This window comes from Typopeltis vanoorti, chromosome 3, assembly GCF_054136105.1.
Source record: "Typopeltis vanoorti isolate ZY-2024b chromosome 3, IOZ_Tvanoo_1.0, whole genome shotgun sequence".
NCBI classification, from domain to species: domain Eukaryota; kingdom Metazoa; phylum Arthropoda; class Arachnida; order Uropygi; family Thelyphonidae; genus Typopeltis; species Typopeltis vanoorti.
In genome coordinates, this window is record NC_143551.1 from 81,312,697 (window position 1) to 81,332,784 (window position 20,088).

Below are 20,088 nucleotides of genomic sequence, written 5' to 3' on the forward strand. Positions count from 1 at the left end.
CATTTAAGGATATTCTAAGAGGCCAATGTTTCTGACTCCAGTGTTGGTTTCTAGCTCGACTATCCCAGAAGCATAGAAAACACGGAAACTTTGTATATCCTCTTTGAAAGCCAAGTAAAAAGTTCACCATTTTAAGATCCACACAGATGATCCAGTTATGGTCTGTATATTTTAATAACTTCAGAACCTTTTTAATGTCCTCATATGTTTCCTTTAAGTGGACTGAATAGCCAATAGGAATTGAGCCATATACATTCCCATTGTGTAGTAAGACACACGTGAGACTTCTGCTTGAACTGTCGATAAATAAACGCCACTCATTTGGATGATATTGTACAACACTCATTCCAGTTAGTAAACCTGACACATTGTTAAAGTAAACAAACCCACTCGTGTTTAAAATATTGTACAAGATTACTTTCCCTGCTACGATAAAAAGTTATCTTCGTATCTTGCTCCAGTAAGTTTTTTTCATTTAATCTTGAAGGTAACAATTCCGATGATTCCTTTGATAGGCCCAAATCTCTTACTAAGTCATTCAATTCCGCTTGAGTAAAACGTTGCGGTTCAGAACTAGAAATTAAATTTTCACTGTCTAAATCAACATCCGAGTCTTGCTCTTCAAGAACATCTGGCATATCCCGATCATGCTCGTTCTCAAGTAAAGGAAGTCCTTTATAAATTGGCACGGCTATTTCATTGGAATGAGCAACTGGCAGAATTGCTGAGTCGAGATTTGGATACACAATTTTTTTCTTATTCTTCATATTATAACCAGAAGTCTGAACTAAACAAAAATAGCAATCATCTACCCGATTTTTCAGTTCACGCCAATGATTTGGCGTGAACCGCTTGCTCCACTGTCGTAAATTTTCTACACATGACTTACACACTTTATTTGGAGCCCATGAATTGTCCTGATCTGCAAGTTTTACGTCAAAGTATGCAAAGTACACTTTCTTAACGAAATCAGTGATATTTGTCCTTTGACTGGGAACAGTAAAGCTGCCACAAATGTAGCAGAAGGAATCTACAATATTGACACATTTTCGAGTAGTTGACATGATGCATTTTCTTCACTGCCGACTAACATGCAATTAACAAGACAAAAAAAAACCAGAGACTTTATTGAAACGTTATAAGCGCTCATCATACTTTCACGATCGATTAACGACTGACTGATTTCGATCGTTCTTTGTCCGCTATGACGTATCATATAGCATTCATTTGTTTTAGGCAGTTGTCATCGCCTACATTTCATCACCGAAATGTATTAGGTCGGTTATCGGTCTCACTCGCATTCAAAGCGCCAGTACGTTCCGTTGCAGGTTCTTACGCATTTATTCGTTTACTAACAAGCGAGAGCGGTGAGCGCTCCGATTCTGATCTGCGCACCGCTTTGAATAATAGGCTATATCGTCGGGAATTTTTCGAATTTCTTGATAAAATGTTAGGAACAGATTTTTAAAAGTACATACTTTCAGAAAATAATATTAAAAAAATCGATTTTTTTGATCCTCTAAATAGTACTGCCCCCTTAAAACTATCAAAGACTTACAAATTAGCAAAACGAAAATGCCATAGAGGAAACACCTGACGTGATAGAGATAAATGGGTTTGATATTTGAAATCAGCGCACCCAAATTAGTAAAAAACAAGTGTCAGATCATAATCAGCAGAAAATTTTTTTTTTTGTTGGCTAGTGTAATCCCACCCGAGAAGACGAGGTAGTACTTTATTACTTTTGCATTCCAGACATTTTGAATGATAGAGATTACTAGTGTCTCGGGACTATAACAATATTCGAGAGGAGACCTACCAATGATGTACACTTGACGTCAACATAGATATTATTTCACCATTTTCACTGAATGCCAAAACCTGTCACCTGTGAATTAAGGAACACGTTTTTTTCAAATAAAGTCTGTGATGTTTTAAACAATCGCTAAACTGTTTTAATACTCTTTTCAACAAGGTATTAACATCGAATGAGGAACTGCTATTAAGAGTAGCAAGTTGTTCTCGAAGAACTCCCCAGCGAGAGAAAGCGTTTATGTTTGTTTTTGTAAGTTGTAGACGAGTTTTATCGTCTACAATCCTGCTTATCTAAACCTGAAGTGCTTTAAAAGGTTCCACGTTCAGTCTCTAAAATCTCTTAGCCTAACCGCAGTTCTCAAATGTACTATAGGATTCGAGACTGAATTTCATGAGTGAGATTGAGATAAAAATCGACGTGGAGTTCTAAATGTATTTTGGATAACCGGTGTAAGATGTATCTACTCAGGTGACCCTCTTTCTCTCTCCGCCTCTCTCTCTATATATAATGTCTTTATAAATCCTTCAAGGTTTCTAACTTTCTGCACAACAAATATGTATTTACAACCTACTTGTGGTTGTACTCTGGTAGGAGAATGTTAAACAAACGGAAAAGTAAACAATTATATTTTATGACAATAATAATTATAATTATTCTTGTTTATTCATGAATTTTTAATGTGTACAAACAGAGAATATAAATTTGAACTTTTTTTTTTATAGCCGAGCAAATTATGCCTTAGATAAGTGCTTACGTCTAGCATTCTTAGAATGTCACGGGGACGCGGAATTCGTATTAAGAAAGATACTTCTTCGTTTAATCGAACTGAACAGGATTCTGAAGGGAAGAAGTAAGTCATACTTTCCGGTTTATTTTTAGTATTGAAAAGCTGCATATGAAGCTTTGTTGGGGTAGGCTAAGCAATTTAACTCAATGAAAAGTTGAATGTAGTCATTTTTGGATATATACAAAAACCATTATATTTGAATACATTTTTATATTTTACCCTAAATTGGTAAATTAAATATGTATATAGACAACAGGTTTATATAGCTGGAGTTGAAGGAAGCCTGCTGAATAAATTTATATGGAATAAGAGAGATGTTAGTCAAAACAATAAATTAGCTGTATACAAGACAGTGTCCAAACTAAATTAAACTTATGGTTGCGAATGCAGCCTTACAAATAAAACAATTAATGAAAGACTATGGAACTCTTAAAAGAGAGTTACTGGGAAAGATTACTGGAGTGAATAGATTGCATAAATGGCAATATCATATTAAAAACAAGGATATTGAAAAGTACGTGACATTGCTAGCATCCAGAAATGCGTTAGTAGAGCTAATCTCAGGTAGTATGGTCACTTAAACAAAATATAAGACCAGCTGCTGTGTGCACACTTTGAAATAAAGTCGAAGATAAGAACCTTTGGAAGCCATGGGAGGAAGAAAATTAAGTTATTTCGCTTAAAGGAAGAGAGTGTGAGGAACATTTGTACGGAGAACGTGTTAGAGAGGATTTCGGATGGATTAGAAAGTGTACAAGACTGGTCGAGACCTAACTCGAAAGTAATTCTAAGCTGTGCAATTGAAGTTCTTAGTGAAACATCCGGAGAGATCAGAGAGTAGAATGAGGGTTGGTGGTGGAATAATGATTTACAAGAAGCAGTGACGATGAAGAGAAAGGCAAAGCAGAAGTGGGGTGAGTCAAGAGTGGAAGAGAACAGAGAGGAATAAAGAAAGAAAAAGCGAGAAGCCAAGAGAATTGTTGCACAGGCGAAGGCCATGGTATATCAAGACCTTTATGATCAATTAGAAACAAAGGAAGGAGAGAGAGAAAGATTTATCAATTGGCAAAATGTAGAAATAATGCTTCAAAGGACATCGTACATGTGAGGCAGATCAAAGACTCTGGAGGAAGGGTATTAAGGAGGATGTGTATATAAGAAACAGATGGAGAATATACTTTGAAGGGCGTTTGAATTTAAAAAATGCAAGGACTCACAGAGAAGATGGGGAGCCTAATGAGGGGATGGTGCAGAACATTAGTAGTGGAAGTGAAGGAAGCCATAAAGAGGATGAAGAATGGAAAATCAGTGGGCCCTGATAGGATCCCAGTGGAGGAATGGAAGGCACTGGGGGAAGAAGGAATGGACCTGCTGTGGGAACTGTTAATAAAGGCTTGTCAACAGGAAAATATACCCGAGGAATGGAAGGAAAGTACTCTTGTCCCCATCTACAAGAGTAAAGGGGATGCACAAGGCTGTAAGAATTACATAGGAATAAAGTTGATGTCCCACACAATGAAAATCCTTGAGAGGCTTCTTGATGGAAGAATGAAGAAGGAGGTGAAGATTGCAAAAGAGAAATTTGGCTTCATGCCTGGTCGATCGACGACAGATGCTATCTTTGGAGTAGGACAGATAATGGAAAAGTTTCGAGAGAAGCAACAGGAGCTACATCTGGTATTTATTGAGCTGGAGACAGCGTCTGATAGAATGCCAAGTAAAGAAGTCTGGAGGTGTCTGAGGGAGAAGAAGGTAACGGAGAAATATATCAAGTTGATGCAGGAGATGTACAAAAATGTGAAGAGAAGAGTTCAAACTTGCCTGGGAGAGACAGATAGTTTTCCAGTGGCAGTTAGCCTGCATCAAGTGTCAGCATTAAGTCCATTCCTGTTTAATATTGTGAAGGAGGTGGTGACGGAGGAAGTGAGAGAAGACGCGCATTGGACTATGTAGTATGCAGATGACATCGCGCTGTGTGTAGAATCAAGTGAAGAAGTGGCAGCCAAACTGGACATTTGGAGGAAAGTACTGGAAGATAGAGGTATGAGATTGAGCAGACGTAAGACCAAGTATATGTGCTGTAAAGTGAATGGAAGCCAGGAGACAGATCTGGAGCCTGAAAGAAATTTCATCAGGAAGGGTCAGTGACTTTATATACTTACGGTAAACAATGAAAGAGGATGGTGAGGCTCAGAAGGAAGTGGGATGCAGGATAAAAGCAGGATGGAGGAACTGGACAGAGATGGCAGGAGGGCTATATCATAAGAGTGTGCCGATTAAATTAAAGGCAAAATCTACAGGACAGTAGTGAGACCAGCTATGACGTATGCATTGGAAACTGTGACCCTAAGCAAAAAAAAATTTTTGATCTTAAAAATTTACGAATAGTATTGACCGGCTTGAATGCTACTCTAATATTGTGTGGTTTTAGAAGGATATCCAATTTTTTGGAAATGCTTCTGACAAATGGAATAGTTATAGTACTGATGTATTGGGTGTCATCACGTTGTCTTTGTGGTGTATCCGAAAAGAGGATCTTGTTGCAGAGTCTCTTTGGATGCAGAGTCTCTTGGAGTAAACGGGTGCATGGAGTTTAGCTTTCTTATTAAGTCTATAGGCCATTTAGTCATTCCACCTAATAGTTCATTGGTGTCGTTATGGTTTTTTTTTTTTTTTGCATAGGATCTGTACTGAGAATGTCATAGACAGACGTGTCTGATAATAGATTTTTAATTTTTTGTTCATAATCTTTTGTATGTAAGATAACAGTATTGTTGCTTTTTTCAGCTTTAAGTATGATGATGTCTTTATTATTCTTTAATTTGAGTAGTGTTCTTCTTTCCATTTGGTTAGAGTTGGTGTTAGGAGATCTTGACGGGGCGGAAAGGATTATGTTGCTTTTTAATCGTAAGTCATCAGCTATTTGGGTGTGGTAGCAATGAGACGGCTTTTTCTAAGTTGCAGATGAACTCTATTTTAGGAATAGCAGTAGGTTTTAAGGCAAAATTAAATCCTTTTTTGAGAATTGAGATCTCAGGTTTTGTTAAAATATGTTTAGATAGGTTTATTATCACTTGGTTGTCTGGTAGAGACGGTTTATAATTAATGCAATTATCATACAGCAAGTTGAATTTATCAATATACGTCTTTTTGCTGTAACGAAAGGTTTTAGCATAACTGTTGCTAATTGTTGTTTCTTCGTCAAGGTTATTAGAGATGTCTGTGAACAAGTCATAGCATTGTGAGTCTATTTGGCTGAGAAAAATTCTAGTATGGCAAATTCTTTCTCGGAGAAGGGCAAATGAAGTTCGGTGGTAAATAATATTAGCTTTTTTTTGTTTTAAAATATTGTTTGAGACGAAACAATTTTGGGATAACGTTATTGTCTCGACATCTTTTTAAAAAAGTAAGATGATTTAAATACCTAGTCTTTTTGCGTACCTTTCGTTTAGTGATCTCGTCGATCCTGTTCATATTGTGATTTTCTTTCTTGACTACTTGTATAATAATTATAACACCTTTTTTGAATGTGGCATACCATTACGTCCAATAGTTGATGGAATTTATTCTCCTACCTACTACCTGTCTAAATATCTAGCCAAGATTTTACAACAACACATTCACAACTCGGACACTTATATTAAAAACTCGCAACATTTTATTGAAAAATTAAAAAACATCCCTATACCTGAAGATGATATTTTAGCAAGCCTTGACGTCACATTTCTGTTTACAAACATTCCAGTTGTGGAATTCATCAACATCTTAGAAAAATTGTTCCCAAGGAACATTACTACTTTGTTCAATCATTGTTTAACTTCGAACTATTTCATTTGGCAAAAACAGTCTAGAAACAACTTACCGGATTAGCCCTGGGTAGCTCCCTCTCTTCTTCTTGTGCTGACTTATTCATGGAAGACCCAGAGGATAAAATCTTATCTCAAATTATTCCAAAACCGAAAACTTGTTACAGATATGTTGATGACATCTTTATTATTTGAAATCATACGAAAGAAGAACGAATGGATTAATCTAAATCATATCAATAGTTTCCACCATACCATCAAATTCACATTAGAAATTGAAAAAGATGAAAAACGTCCATTGCTAGACATCCTAATAAAGAAACAAACCAATAACTGTATCAACCTGTCTGTGTATAGAAAACCTACGAATATTGCATGTTACACCCAATACATCAGTACTATAACTATTCCATTTGTCAGAAGCATTTCCAAAAAATTGGATATCCTTCTAAAACCACACAATATTAGAGTAGCATTTAAGCCGGTCAATACTATTCGGAAATTTTTAAGATCACCGAAAGACCCTCATCCATTCTAAAAGTACTCTGGAGTATATAATATACCTTTCTCCTGTGTTGTTAGTTACGTTGTTAAGACCTCTAGAAACTTCGGAACGAGACAAAAAGAACACATAGGATATGTCAGAAACACCAGACAGATATTTTAGGTCTTACTTGCCACTTTGCCTCTACCAACCATCTCATTGAGTGGGATAAGTGTCATATACCCTATATAGAAGAGAACTACCATTCAAGAACTACCATACTAATCCTACCGGAAAATTGGAAAGCTTTAATCAGATCACTAAACATCAAAGAAATGAACTTTCACGGCAATTACTTTATGTCTCGTAACAAATAAATTATGTTCCCGAGACACGCGCATTGTCTCGCACAATACTAATTTTGTATGAATTGGAACTGTCAGGTAAAACCTAGTGTGTTACCTTCATATAGCTCAACAATTGTATTCCCTGAAGATGCCGATAGCATGAATCGGTGAAACATGTAGGACGATAAATTAAAACTCACTTGACTAACATTCAAAAACGTTTTTTAGTTATAATTATAATAACATGTTTCACTTTTAAGAAAAAAATACCACATTTTAAAGACCGTATTTTCATCTTCTATTCACGCAGACAACATATCTAAATATTTATTTATAGTATCAATCGATAATATACGTACGATATTCAATATTGCCCATGGACTGCACCTAAAAGATTTTAGTCTTCGGCGTCCAGAGAGAGAGCTATGTTCAACGAGAATGCTGAAGCGCAAACTCTTGGAAACTTAAGCAATTAGGATGGAAGTAAGTAAGGGTGTATGAAGACAACCATGAAGCGTGCTAGTGTGAGAATGACCAAGTGAGGAATCTAATCTCGCAAGTCAATTCATCAAGCAAAGGTGAATGGGGGACTGAAGGGATACTGTAATTTCTGTATACTAATGCCAGAAATATTGGGAACAAGAGAGGGGAGTTTTAGGCATTGGGTAGTGGAATCTCGACAAACGTTATAGGAATTAGTGGGACGTCGCTAACAGCAGATGATGTAGCTACAGCAATTGAATGTGAAGGGTTTAATAATCCAAGGAAGACAAAGAAGATAGGATGAGATGAGGAGTACTATTGATGACAGTAGATGAATTGCAACCAAAAAAGAACAGGAGCTAGGGTGGAGGGTAGCTGTTCTTTTGAACCAATCTCGTGTGCGAATAAGAAGAGAAAGGCAAATATACATTTGGTTGTTGCTACAGGCCAGGAGTTCTACCGACAACTTCTACTCCAGTAGTTACACCAGTAACAACTTCCACTCCAAGAGTGACTCCAGTTACAACAACAACAACAAATTCCACACCAGTAGTCACTCCAGTAACAACAACATTCACTCCAGCAGTAACACCAGTTACAACAACTTCCACTCCAATAGTGACAACTACTACTCCAGTTGTAACTCCAGTCACAACTTACACTCCAGTAGTGACATCAATTACAACAACAACTTCCACTCCAGTCACCTCAACTTCAAGTCCAATAGTGACTCCATTAATAACTACAACATCAACCCCGGTGGCGTCACCAGTAACAACTTCTACTACAGTAGTGAATCCATTCACAACAACGTCCAGTATAATAAATAGGGCTTGATTTGGCGAAGAATAAAATCACTAAGTCTTTCATATATGTTCAGAACCAATTTATAAAGTTTAATTTAATATCTTCTCTCTTATCTGTTAGATAAATCTTTTATATTACAATCGATTTTCATAACTGTTATGATAATATCTTTCCTACAGTTAATCTGAATTTTCTAGACTTTATTCACATCCCTTTGAAATTTTAGTAAAGGTTTGAGCCATAATCTATTCGGCTTGTGTAGTGGTTTCATAACTTCGTTTAATTCCGCTTATAATTAAGCCCACAATCTACTAAACTTTACTTGTTGTGTAACCAATAATATTTCTAATCACGTAAAAATGCCGAATACTTTTTTTTATTAACATTTTAAAGACTGTCAATTTCAAATATATTCTTTAGTGTTATATTATGAAATAGGAATAGACGAGAATTTTTTCATACTAAATTTTAAATCTCACTTCTTTTTCCACTCTTTCAATTTTGTAGATCATTCTGTACGGTGCTTATTTAATACCAATAATTGACTATTTCACTGAGCTTGACAGCAAAGAGATCAGCAAAGAGCAGCATTTCATTCTTAATATTGGAACATCAATATTTCATGAATACATCAGTTACTGAGTTACTCTGAATATGATTGACACTTCCAACAGCAGAACACGGCATGGTAATGAACACCTAGCATGCAGGTTACATGATGATTTTAACTTATCATCTCAAGTACTGATCTCAGTCCCCTTGTTCAACTTCTTCTGAATGCTCTACAAGGAAATTTTCTTGAAAGAGATACACTGTTAGTAATTTTGATGTACACAGACTGGGCACTGAATTAGAAAATTTTATTTAAGATCGTGTTGGATTTCCTTTATCCCGAATTACAGCGCATAAGCCGTTTAGCACAAATTATACAAGGTATTTTATTACATCTACGTCTATGACATATCAGGAGTTCACCAGACAGTAATTTAATTGGTCCCTCACACCACTATAGCCCACCAGAAAAACTATCTGGTTCTTTACAGAAATCAGTGGTTTCCTTATAGGCATGCGACTGCCAATTCAGTGAGATATGGATCGGAAACAGCTTTCTTCAAATGCTTTGGTCCATTGCTGCACGCAGGAATTTCTGTGTGTCGGTACATGCCTTCTCAGGCGACGGCGATCTCGTTCCCTATAGACTGTTTTACGACCACACTCGTACCTCTTAGAAAAGCAATTCGAGTTATTTTCCCACCGATTAAACACCCGGAAAAGATATTAGCTTTTGAGGAACCAGTCAGCTTTGCTGTTGCGAAAACCGTAGCTATAAGTCGATGAACATTCACGATAAGCCATTTATCGAATTTCGAAAGATTCTGTTATTTTCCAATGCGATCAAATCTCTTGACGATTACTGACCAGAAGCATTGTTAAATGCTTTTGGTCAGTAATCGTCAGAACACCTGGTGAAGCATGACCAAGTATTCTGCATACACACTGCTTAACACCTCACAACTCAGAAAAATTAACCATGGAACTCACACGATTTTCGAGAATAATACCAGTTAGAATTAGTAAATACAAATAGCGGCAGATATATCTGTTGTTGTCTCATGTGCGCTACAATTTGTAGAGTACGAATGGGCTAACCAATTTTCAAAATTTAAAGTCAGAAGAACTCTGTGTTCATTCTACAAAGGGGAATGAATAGAATTAAAGAATTTATTTATTATTGGTTTTAATAATAATGAATCTAATTAGATAAATAAAATGAATATACTGACATCTACAATACTTTACTCTCTACGTGAACGAATTCTTCTTCAGTCTGTTTTCATCCAATTCTGGATATAGGTCTGCTCTCTTAATTTCTGCCTTTGTAGATGATTCCTTCCTGCCGCTTTTTGACAATCTTTCGTTCTCCACTCTTCTCTTCCCAATGTTTAATTTTGTCCTCATTTCCTCTATCAATCTAATAATCTACTAGTCAATTTCCACTTATGCTTGTAAAGCATGTAAATACAGAAACGTGTAACATGAATCAATTAACACTCTTTAAATAAATGTGGATTAACCAAATTAGCAATTTCAACGAGTTTAATAAAATGAAACATTTTTCTTAGGTAAAATAATAATCTAATAAAATATGAATTATGAAAATGTTATTGTAGACAAGTAGGGAATAAAATTAATAATTAAAATAAGTTTACATATGCTAAATTTTAATTGAATATGTTACATGTTTCATCGCCATTTAGATATTCCAATATCATTTTAAAAGTAAAGTAAAGTAAATATTATCACTCTGCATATTTATGTTTTAATATCCTGAATAACATAATTGTTTTTAATTTACTGATAGTCCCTACGACCATTATGGAAACTACAACTGAAGAAGGTGAGTTACCCAATGAGATGAGTGTCCTAGTTAAATAGCATTACTTAGTTTAGTATTTTGCATAATCAAAATCTATTCTATGTATTGTTGATTATATTTTTCTCATTTCCAATGCTAATGTTATAAATCTAATAAATCGTAAAGTACCTGCTAGCAAAAATACAGCCTGAATGAAGTATTCACAACTCGCAGTTTTCAACTGCGAGTTGTGATACTTCATTCAGATATTCATTCAGAAACAAATAAAAAAGATACAAAAGTTACAGTATTTAGTAAATATGGAAAGCTAAAATTGAGAGCGAGCGAGACTGTAACAAGTATAAGAGTCTAAGTAAGTTTGAAACGGCATGTCAACGGCTAAAGATACCTTAAGAACAGACAAAGAACTCCTATATAACAATACTAAGATTAAAGCAAATGAGCGAATCCTTGAATGTGTTTATCATAATGTCAGATTTGAGGGACTGGCAATAATGAAAAAGAGTATGTGGAATGCGCAGTTTGTTCAGCTTCTGCGTTACTATCAGCTGATTATGAGAACGGTGTATTTACATGATGACTCTGCACACACACACACACACACACACACACACACACACACACACACACACACACACACACACACACACACACACACACACACACACACACACACACACACACACACACACACTGTGCACCTCAATCTTCAGTCAAAATACTGAGATGCGAAACACGGAGCAGTGTGAAGTAGTATAATACCAAGATAAACGGAATAAAGGTGGAGCAATTGCCAAACATACGCCACCTCCCAAAAAATATTTTAATACCTTCAGCCCCGATGGAGAGCTACATCGGCTACTAAGCCGAAATATCTGATAAGAAAATATGAAAAGCTCGTATGGAAATCTGTTCAACTTAAAATCTGATACGTATCCCAAGATATAAAACTGATTTTTGGAAGGTGGCGAAATGTTTGGAGCTTGATATCTACGATTACCACGAGGTACCTGGTATTCCGGTATCTCTTGAGTCAGCTGACTACCCAAGGAAAAAAGAAAATCGGAAATTTATATATACACATACTAAACTAAAACAAACATTTCACAAAAACCATACGTGCCTTTACTACATATAATAAAGTAAAAACAAAAACTTAACAAAGTTAATATCAAACACCACTTTATTAACATTTAAGTATAATATATAGAAAATAAACGATACAAAATCAGAAATTAGGAAATTGTTTTTGGGAATAAATCCGGTTATTCTTCTAAAGGAATAAACGGTTTTTTGCTCATTACTCATGCTCTGTTTGGAGACTGCAATGACATTGTCCCTATATAGCGCTAAACAATTATTTCCGGAAAGACACCATACTGCAAATGCAAGAAAAGCAGCTTTGTTGCGTCATAAATACAGGATGGTGATAATTAATGTCTGTATACTATATTATCGATAATAATAGAAATTTGTGAGAACCGGAATGAAAAATGACCCTGCATAATGAAAAAAAAATTCTAATTCTATCCAACAGACACTATACTGCATACAGACAAGCACAAAAATATTAATTACTCTAATTCTAATCACAGTATCTGACTAAAGGCATTACATATAACTTCAAATTTTCCCTCCAAAAGTTGGCCGTGGGAGCGGGGTGGTTGTTCCGCAAAATATACTAATTAGCCGGATAATATTGACAAATATTAACAGCATTAACAGACCTGAAATACCGTTCTCGTCGTATTAGATGTCTTAACCTAATACTAACCACTAAATACCTACAAAATAATTGACACACCTTCGCTTTTAATTATGTCACTAGTATCTTGTCCCATAATAATTGTGTCGATGTTCATAACTGCCTCTACTACAAAATAGCTCTTCCTCCATTCTTTACTGTTTTATTTCCGATACTATCCACTAGTTTCCTCTGTACCACCGTTCTTAATATAAGTTTGCACATTAAAAAACATTAATCAATCATACGAATAATAACTATATAAGGTATTTACTAAAATACCTTATATAGTTATTCTAAATAGTGCTGGTTTTAATATTCTCTTAACTCTTATAACTATATTAAGAATATCAAAAATAAGCTACGTTACGTATATTTGGAGATTCCGTTAGAATATTATTACTAAGAAAGATAACTTTCAAGAAATGTAGTCATGATTTTCTAGTCCGTTATAACCTTTGTACCATCCTGGTTGTTTATTTTCTACAGACCTCTTTGAGTTTAAATAGTTTCTGACCTCAACATACTAAGGAAGTGACGTGCATATATTCGTAAATTAACATATTTTGTAGAAATATGTTGAAATCGAAATTAAAAAAATCGTGCGATTTTTTGTAAACTTCAAATATATTTTGAAATGCTTCGTGAGTTCGCAGTTAACGTAAATGCTTTAATTATTTCTAGTGTGCCCGGAAGATTCATTAATTCGAATTAGAGTGCAGGCAGAACTTTGTGTATCATTCAAAGCTGAAAAACTTACTTTTTCAAGCATTGACAGGTAGGTATAGCTAGTATTTTTTTTAAAGGTAATTTTCTTTCTAAAAAAAGGTCATGGCATTTTTTTTCTGTCTACTAAAATTACCACGTTTTCATGAAATATATTTAGAGGAGATGATAATTCGGACTTTACCCCTTTTAGTGTCATTATCATATACGTCATGACTACATCATTTATCAAATATGGTAAGTCCTTACTAAAAAAAAAGAAACATGACATTTCAAAAATTAACATAACTTTGGTATTAATATATTCTATTGCAGCCCACTAATTTTAAAATAATAAATAAACAAAGAATAAACAAAACCTGTTATGTGGTTTGTTTATTATTTCTCTGCGAAATAGAGCCATAATTGTCTTTGCGAAAAAAATAATCTATGCAGTTAGATGAATCAGGTTCCTCTTGTAAATTACTGTTCACTAAATGGTGTAAATTTATCAAGAAATTAGAAAAAAATGCGAACGCCTTTGATTTCCTTACAGGAAGTAGGCCAGACCGTTTTAGCCCTATCTAACTCTTTGGAGACTGAGGGAGAAGTTCAATCTCCACTAGAAGCCATTTAGACATAGATGGCCTAATACTATCACTAACAATATCCGGTATCTGGTGAAGAGACAGAGAGAGAGAGAGAGAGAGAGAGAGAGAGAGAGAGAGAGAGAGAGAGAGAGGAGGGGGGGGACTGAAAAGTGTCGCCATCTCGTGGTCCCTATTCGTAACATTACATTTCAGTATTTCCCAACTTGGGGTATGTCCCACAGGAAAGGGGCAATTTGAATATTTTGGGGACAATTAGAAAATGACTTTACATTCGTCACCTAATCACCGATATACGCAAAAAACACCATTGCCGCCGATAAATTGTCGACGTTGCAACCTTGATTTTCTGAGAAAAAAAGCTGACATCACTAGCACAGCAAAATAAATGCAGCTTCAAGAAAAACTCTCAGAAAAGCAAAATGATGACTCTATTAGAAATTTATTTTAACATAAAAGTAACAATGGCATGGCTTTCTGACGAGACAGAAACTAAATACTGAAATTCAACTAGTTTTGCAAAAAAAAAAAAAGAAAATACTGTTGCTCCTCCCGTCGACATATTTAGTTAAATGTGGCTTTATTGCTGTGAATGGCTTGTTACTGAAAAAAAGAAATCAACTGGATATGACAAACCATTGGGATTTGAGATTAAAATGACTAAATTAGTACCTCAAATAAATACTCTTTGCTGCAGACCTCAAGCTCAAGGTTCGCAATAACTTGGATTTGATTTTCCTGAGAGTTCAGTTCGATTTTTTTCATAATATACAAAGTGTAATATAAAATTTATATTCATTGAAGAAAGTCAAATTAAAAACAGTTTTACCTATGTGCCTTTTTTATTTAAAGTACATATTTATATTATACGTTTTCAGAACTTGGCTGACTATTATGCTATGGGGGGGATCAAAATCTTTATGGCGTGGGACATGATCCAAAATACGTTGGGAAACATTGTTATATGTTTATTGTCTGAGGTAGTGTGGGTTCAACTTCGATTTTCTAGAGTTTCTTTTACGAAAAACTAGTTTCCTGGAGAAATGTGCCAAGAAATTAATTATTATATGATATATATATAAAGCAATGCGAAATAAAAATTAGAAATAATTGATTACTGTGAATCATAAAACGTAATATATATATATATGTATTAGAAATTCTAATATATATATATATTAAAATTTCTGGTGTGCCTAGTGATAAAAATTTGAACAAAATTTTTATTACATTTAAATGGGAAAATAACGTCAGTTATTTTCCCATTTAAATGAGACAGAAAGAGAGATAAACTGGTTGAAAATGCACAATTTACAGTCGACAGGCATAATGCTCTTTGCCTGTGGACTGTAAATTCAACCAAATAATCCAAACATTTTGAGAATTAGTCACGAAGGATGGGGAACATTAATGATGAAACAAGATGCTTTGCTTCAGTCGATCAGAAACACAATAGTGATAAGTTATCAAAATCAGAGAGTTTGATTGAAATCACAGGAATAACTGCTAGTTATACGTAGAGCCTTCATTTTCTTGAATATAAAGTAAGTTCGAGAAGTTATTTTGAATTTAAAGTCAAAGAAATTAAGAATATGAGGCCCGTTTATGTCTGTAACTACGTGTGCTCTTCTTAGCGGTTTGCCTGCTTTGCGAAATGAAAATCAAATTTTCCGGAGGAAAAATCACGCAACCGCTGTATGAGACCGGCTAACTCACCTTCAGTTGAAAAACCTTCATAAAGATTCTTCGCGTTCTGGACGAGATTCGAACCTAAGCTTCCCAACCAAAGGGGATCTTCGACATTGACTGAGGTAATGGGACTACCCAATTCGAAAAATGAATTTGTACCTGAAGAAAAATAAGCTTTTCATTTTTAATTATTTTTTGCAGTTATACGAGCACCTGATAGAATGGTATGTGCAAACATCTGAGGAGCAGCAAACTTTCATGACTGGCTGCATCGAGTTGACAAATTCATATAAATTACAACTTATTTGAGCAGTAATTGATGTGAATTGATGTGAATCTGGGTGACGCAAAGAACCTTTATCAGAATTTTTCAACCAATGGTTAATTAGCCGGTTTCATACCAGAAAAGTCGGTTATTTCATCCCTCAAAACAGGAAAACCGACTCATGAACACATATTCTATAGACATGAAATACTACTGAACATGGACGACAGCGGGAAATTCATTTTGTTCTATAAATAATTGCTGGGTAAAGTAGCACTGCATCCTCATCAACCAATAGTTTGAGAGAAAACACCCTGCTTGTTTATATGAATGACTGTACAGGAAATGTCAAAATGCTTAAATTCCAGATAACTATGAGAACTATAGAATTGCAAAAAATAACAGTTCTTTGAGAAAAATGTTTTAGATTTCTTTAATTCATTCAATAGATTACAGCATTGCAGCTCTGTGTAAGTGAAATGTTGTATTATGTATCATATCATGTTCATTTTCATACTGTGTGAAACTCTGCATATATACAGTATATATATGCAGTTTTCTACTTCCTAATGTGCTTTGGATATCGATGACCTTTTATATTCCTTATTTTACTTTCAGTATTCTTATGGACGCCCTCGACTGCTTCCAGGACAAGAGATTTTCGTATTTTTCGTATTGCATCTTCAGTAATTATTCTCTTTTCAGAGAAATTTTCAAAATAGTATTGCGGAATGCTACCTTTTTTAGCAACGGTAAGTTCGAACGTACTCTAAATTGAAGCGATATAGCAGTGGTATTCAATCTTTATGAGCAACTGGGCCCTTTTGTCAATCGTAATATTTTATGGAGCTCTAATACTTTTGAGAAACCTTTACTATCCTCCACTAGGAATGCTCAGAACACAGATTGAAGCCCATTGCTGTAAAGAATGCGTATAAATTTATATGTAGAAAACGTCATTTATTTTGTTTATGGTTATTATTCTTTTTAAATTTGTTTATGAATTAAGTGTACAACCAAATGTTTTTTATGAAGAAACTAAATACGACAATTTTAATAACGCATCCCAGTATGCTACGTGGAATTAAAGCCGTCACCGGTGGTTTTTACACAAGTATGGGAAAGATAACAAACATATGTATATTTATGCCCTTATTCAGTATTATTTTGTAAACGGAACTAAAGATCTCTGAGTATAAAACAGCCATCCTATAAAAAGGGTAATAAAATTAATTCTACCACCAAAGGAGTTAAAACAAAGAAATAACTTTCAAACTTCAAAGAGATTTTTGAACATGATTTTTCATTCGTCTACCAATACGAGTGCATTACAAGATTTATTCATTACGCGTTATATGCTATAATGAATTCATGAACGAGGTTACAGTTTTAGTAATTATGCTAGAATCATATATGGTTCACAAGTGCAAAAAATCATGCTCCGAATGCTCAGCGATCGGTGGTTACTTTTCTGAAACATATAGCGGAAGGTTGTTCTTTCTGCAAAAAGACATAGCACAACACGTAGTTCATATTTAAAATATGTAAAGAGCAAATGCCTTGATTATTCCAAAAACTCTTTCCAATAATAACAACTTTTCTAAATTATCACACCCTAAAATTATTATTTTAGGGTGTGAAATTAACACACTCTTTCTTGATATCAGAACGTTCACGTCTCACCTCTAGTTGCAGAGTCCAAAACCGCAATCTAGACCGAATATTCACTAATTCAAATAACCTCTGGTACTCTTGATTGAATTTGTGAGGAATGCAGTCTTATGGAGGAGTCATCCATGTAATCTAGCAATTTCACATTTTGGGGAACAAGTGGTTAGAAGGAAGAAATGGATTTGTTGATTTGGTTTTTGAAGATCTAGAAGTTGTAATCATTGGGAAAAAACAGTACAAGGAAGAGTTTTCAAAAGAGCAGAAGTGTAGGGGATGAAGGCACAGGATGAGTTGGTGCCATGAGTCTGTAGATGAACTGTGTATGGGTGTTGACCACTCACTGCTCTTGTTCGCATATGATTTTAGGAGAGTGGGGGGATTGGTAGAGGATAGTTCAGTGGAGCATCACCCATGCAAATACCTAAAGAAGCGATATAATGCAGCAGAACGTTCTGACAGCTTTAAACACAGAAAGAGCAGGATCGAAGTCCTGTTTGGAACGAAAAAAAGTGTTAACCTGTTTTATGGAGCTGAAGAGGCTATGGACCTGATATGGTTATGCCAGGATATATTACACGTGAGAGTTAACCGAAGGAGGGAGGGAGAGAGAGAGAGAGAGAGAGAGAGAGAGAGAGAGAGGAGATCATTCATAAACGGTATCGCTGGCAACAAAGACGCAATGAAAAATAAACGTTAAATATGTGATAGCCAAACAGGGAAGGTTAGCATGCAACGAGAAAGATAAAATTCCTATATTTTTAGGAACATTTAGAATAAATGTTCAATTAATGGTAAACTAATCAGGCTCATACGGATACGAGACGATTATGTTTTTACTGAAAAATTGAATTTTTCATCTTACATAATAACATAGACAATCACGTCATGGCCTTAGCTGCAGTGCCGGATTACCGAATAGGCAGAGTAGGGACCGGCCTATGGGCCTCCACGCCGTTTACAGTTCTCGCGACAACGATTCAAAATAATATGGATTTGATCTTGAAAGAAAATTACAATCAAGCTTTCTTAAATTGTTACCAAACGATATAAAAAATGAATCAACTCAAAGAAACCAAACTTTATGAGGAACCAAATAAAGAATAAACTTTGTTCATTCTCTATTTGGATTCCTCGTAACGTTTTGGGTTATTTGGGTTACTCGTTGAGTTCCCAACGAATACAGACGCGAAATTAAAGAAGTTGTCCAAAGATTTAGAGAGAATTATCCTGAGGAGATCGAGTTGGATTTTGCAGATGAAATGGTTCATTTCAATATTTCATATCACAGTTAAATGATTTCAAAGCTGATGAAACAGTGCCAGCATCGCGATAGTACAAACTCATTTTTGAATATATGGTACAGTCAACATTCCAAAATGTTATGACAGCGTAAAGAATTTATAGGTGTCTCATGATCACGAACGCTACTGGTGAACGGACCTTTTCGAAGTTAAAACTGCTGAAAAAATATCATCGATCTAAAATGACACAAGAACGACTGAAATCACTATTATGGCCATGAACACGACGTCGTGCAAAAGATAGACTTCCAAGTTATCCTGAAAGATTTCACCACAAAGAAATTGAGGAAACTGAATGTATAAAGTTTTGTTTCTTTATCAAAATTAAAAATTACTTACTTTTTGAACCATAGGATTAATAATATTGTTTAATATTGTTTAATAATATTTAATAATTATTGTTTAATTATATAATATGCTTATTTGTTTAATAAAATTAATAATTATTAATGCTTGTTTGGAGCAATAAAATTAGTTTATTAAAATTATTGGTTGGTAAAATTGAAAACGTACTAGGAGATAACACTCCCCCGAGATTTTGACTGTCTTGGGGACTCCACAGGGTTTAATCCGCCACTGCTTAGCTGCTTAGGTATAATATGACAAACCATCCAACTAGTAATTAATTGGTTTACGGTTGTATTAAAGACCGTTTATGCGCAGATCTGGATACAGTGAAGTGCGTTTTAAAACACATATTAATATCTTATGCGTTAGGTGTGTAATATGTGTATTACATATACGTAATACAGTATTAATACATATTAACAAATATCTAATACTTCTTATATAGAGATTGGTAACCATGAGAATGGTGACGTCAATGATGTCATAAAAGATGATGAGAAAGAATAAGCATCAACGAATTAATCCTTAAAAATATCTAAATATTATTCCCTAAAATATTTTCTTTTATTTTCTTGTATAGCAACTAGGGAATGCCTTGACGTGATGAACGATACTATAGTGGAAGAGTGCGCTCCTGATTTGTTCGAGTTGATGCAGTATGCGTTAGATGATATTCACCCTCTGGCTGACAGCATAGCGTAAGTTTTCTAATTTCTTTATTTTTGTTTCTTTATTACTGTGACAATTTAAGCGGTCATTCTCAAATAAAGTGACTTTTTTTCTGACAGTTCTGATCTCCTTCCGCCAAAAATGGCATAGAGTATCAGACTATCAATCCTTCTCCGTGTCA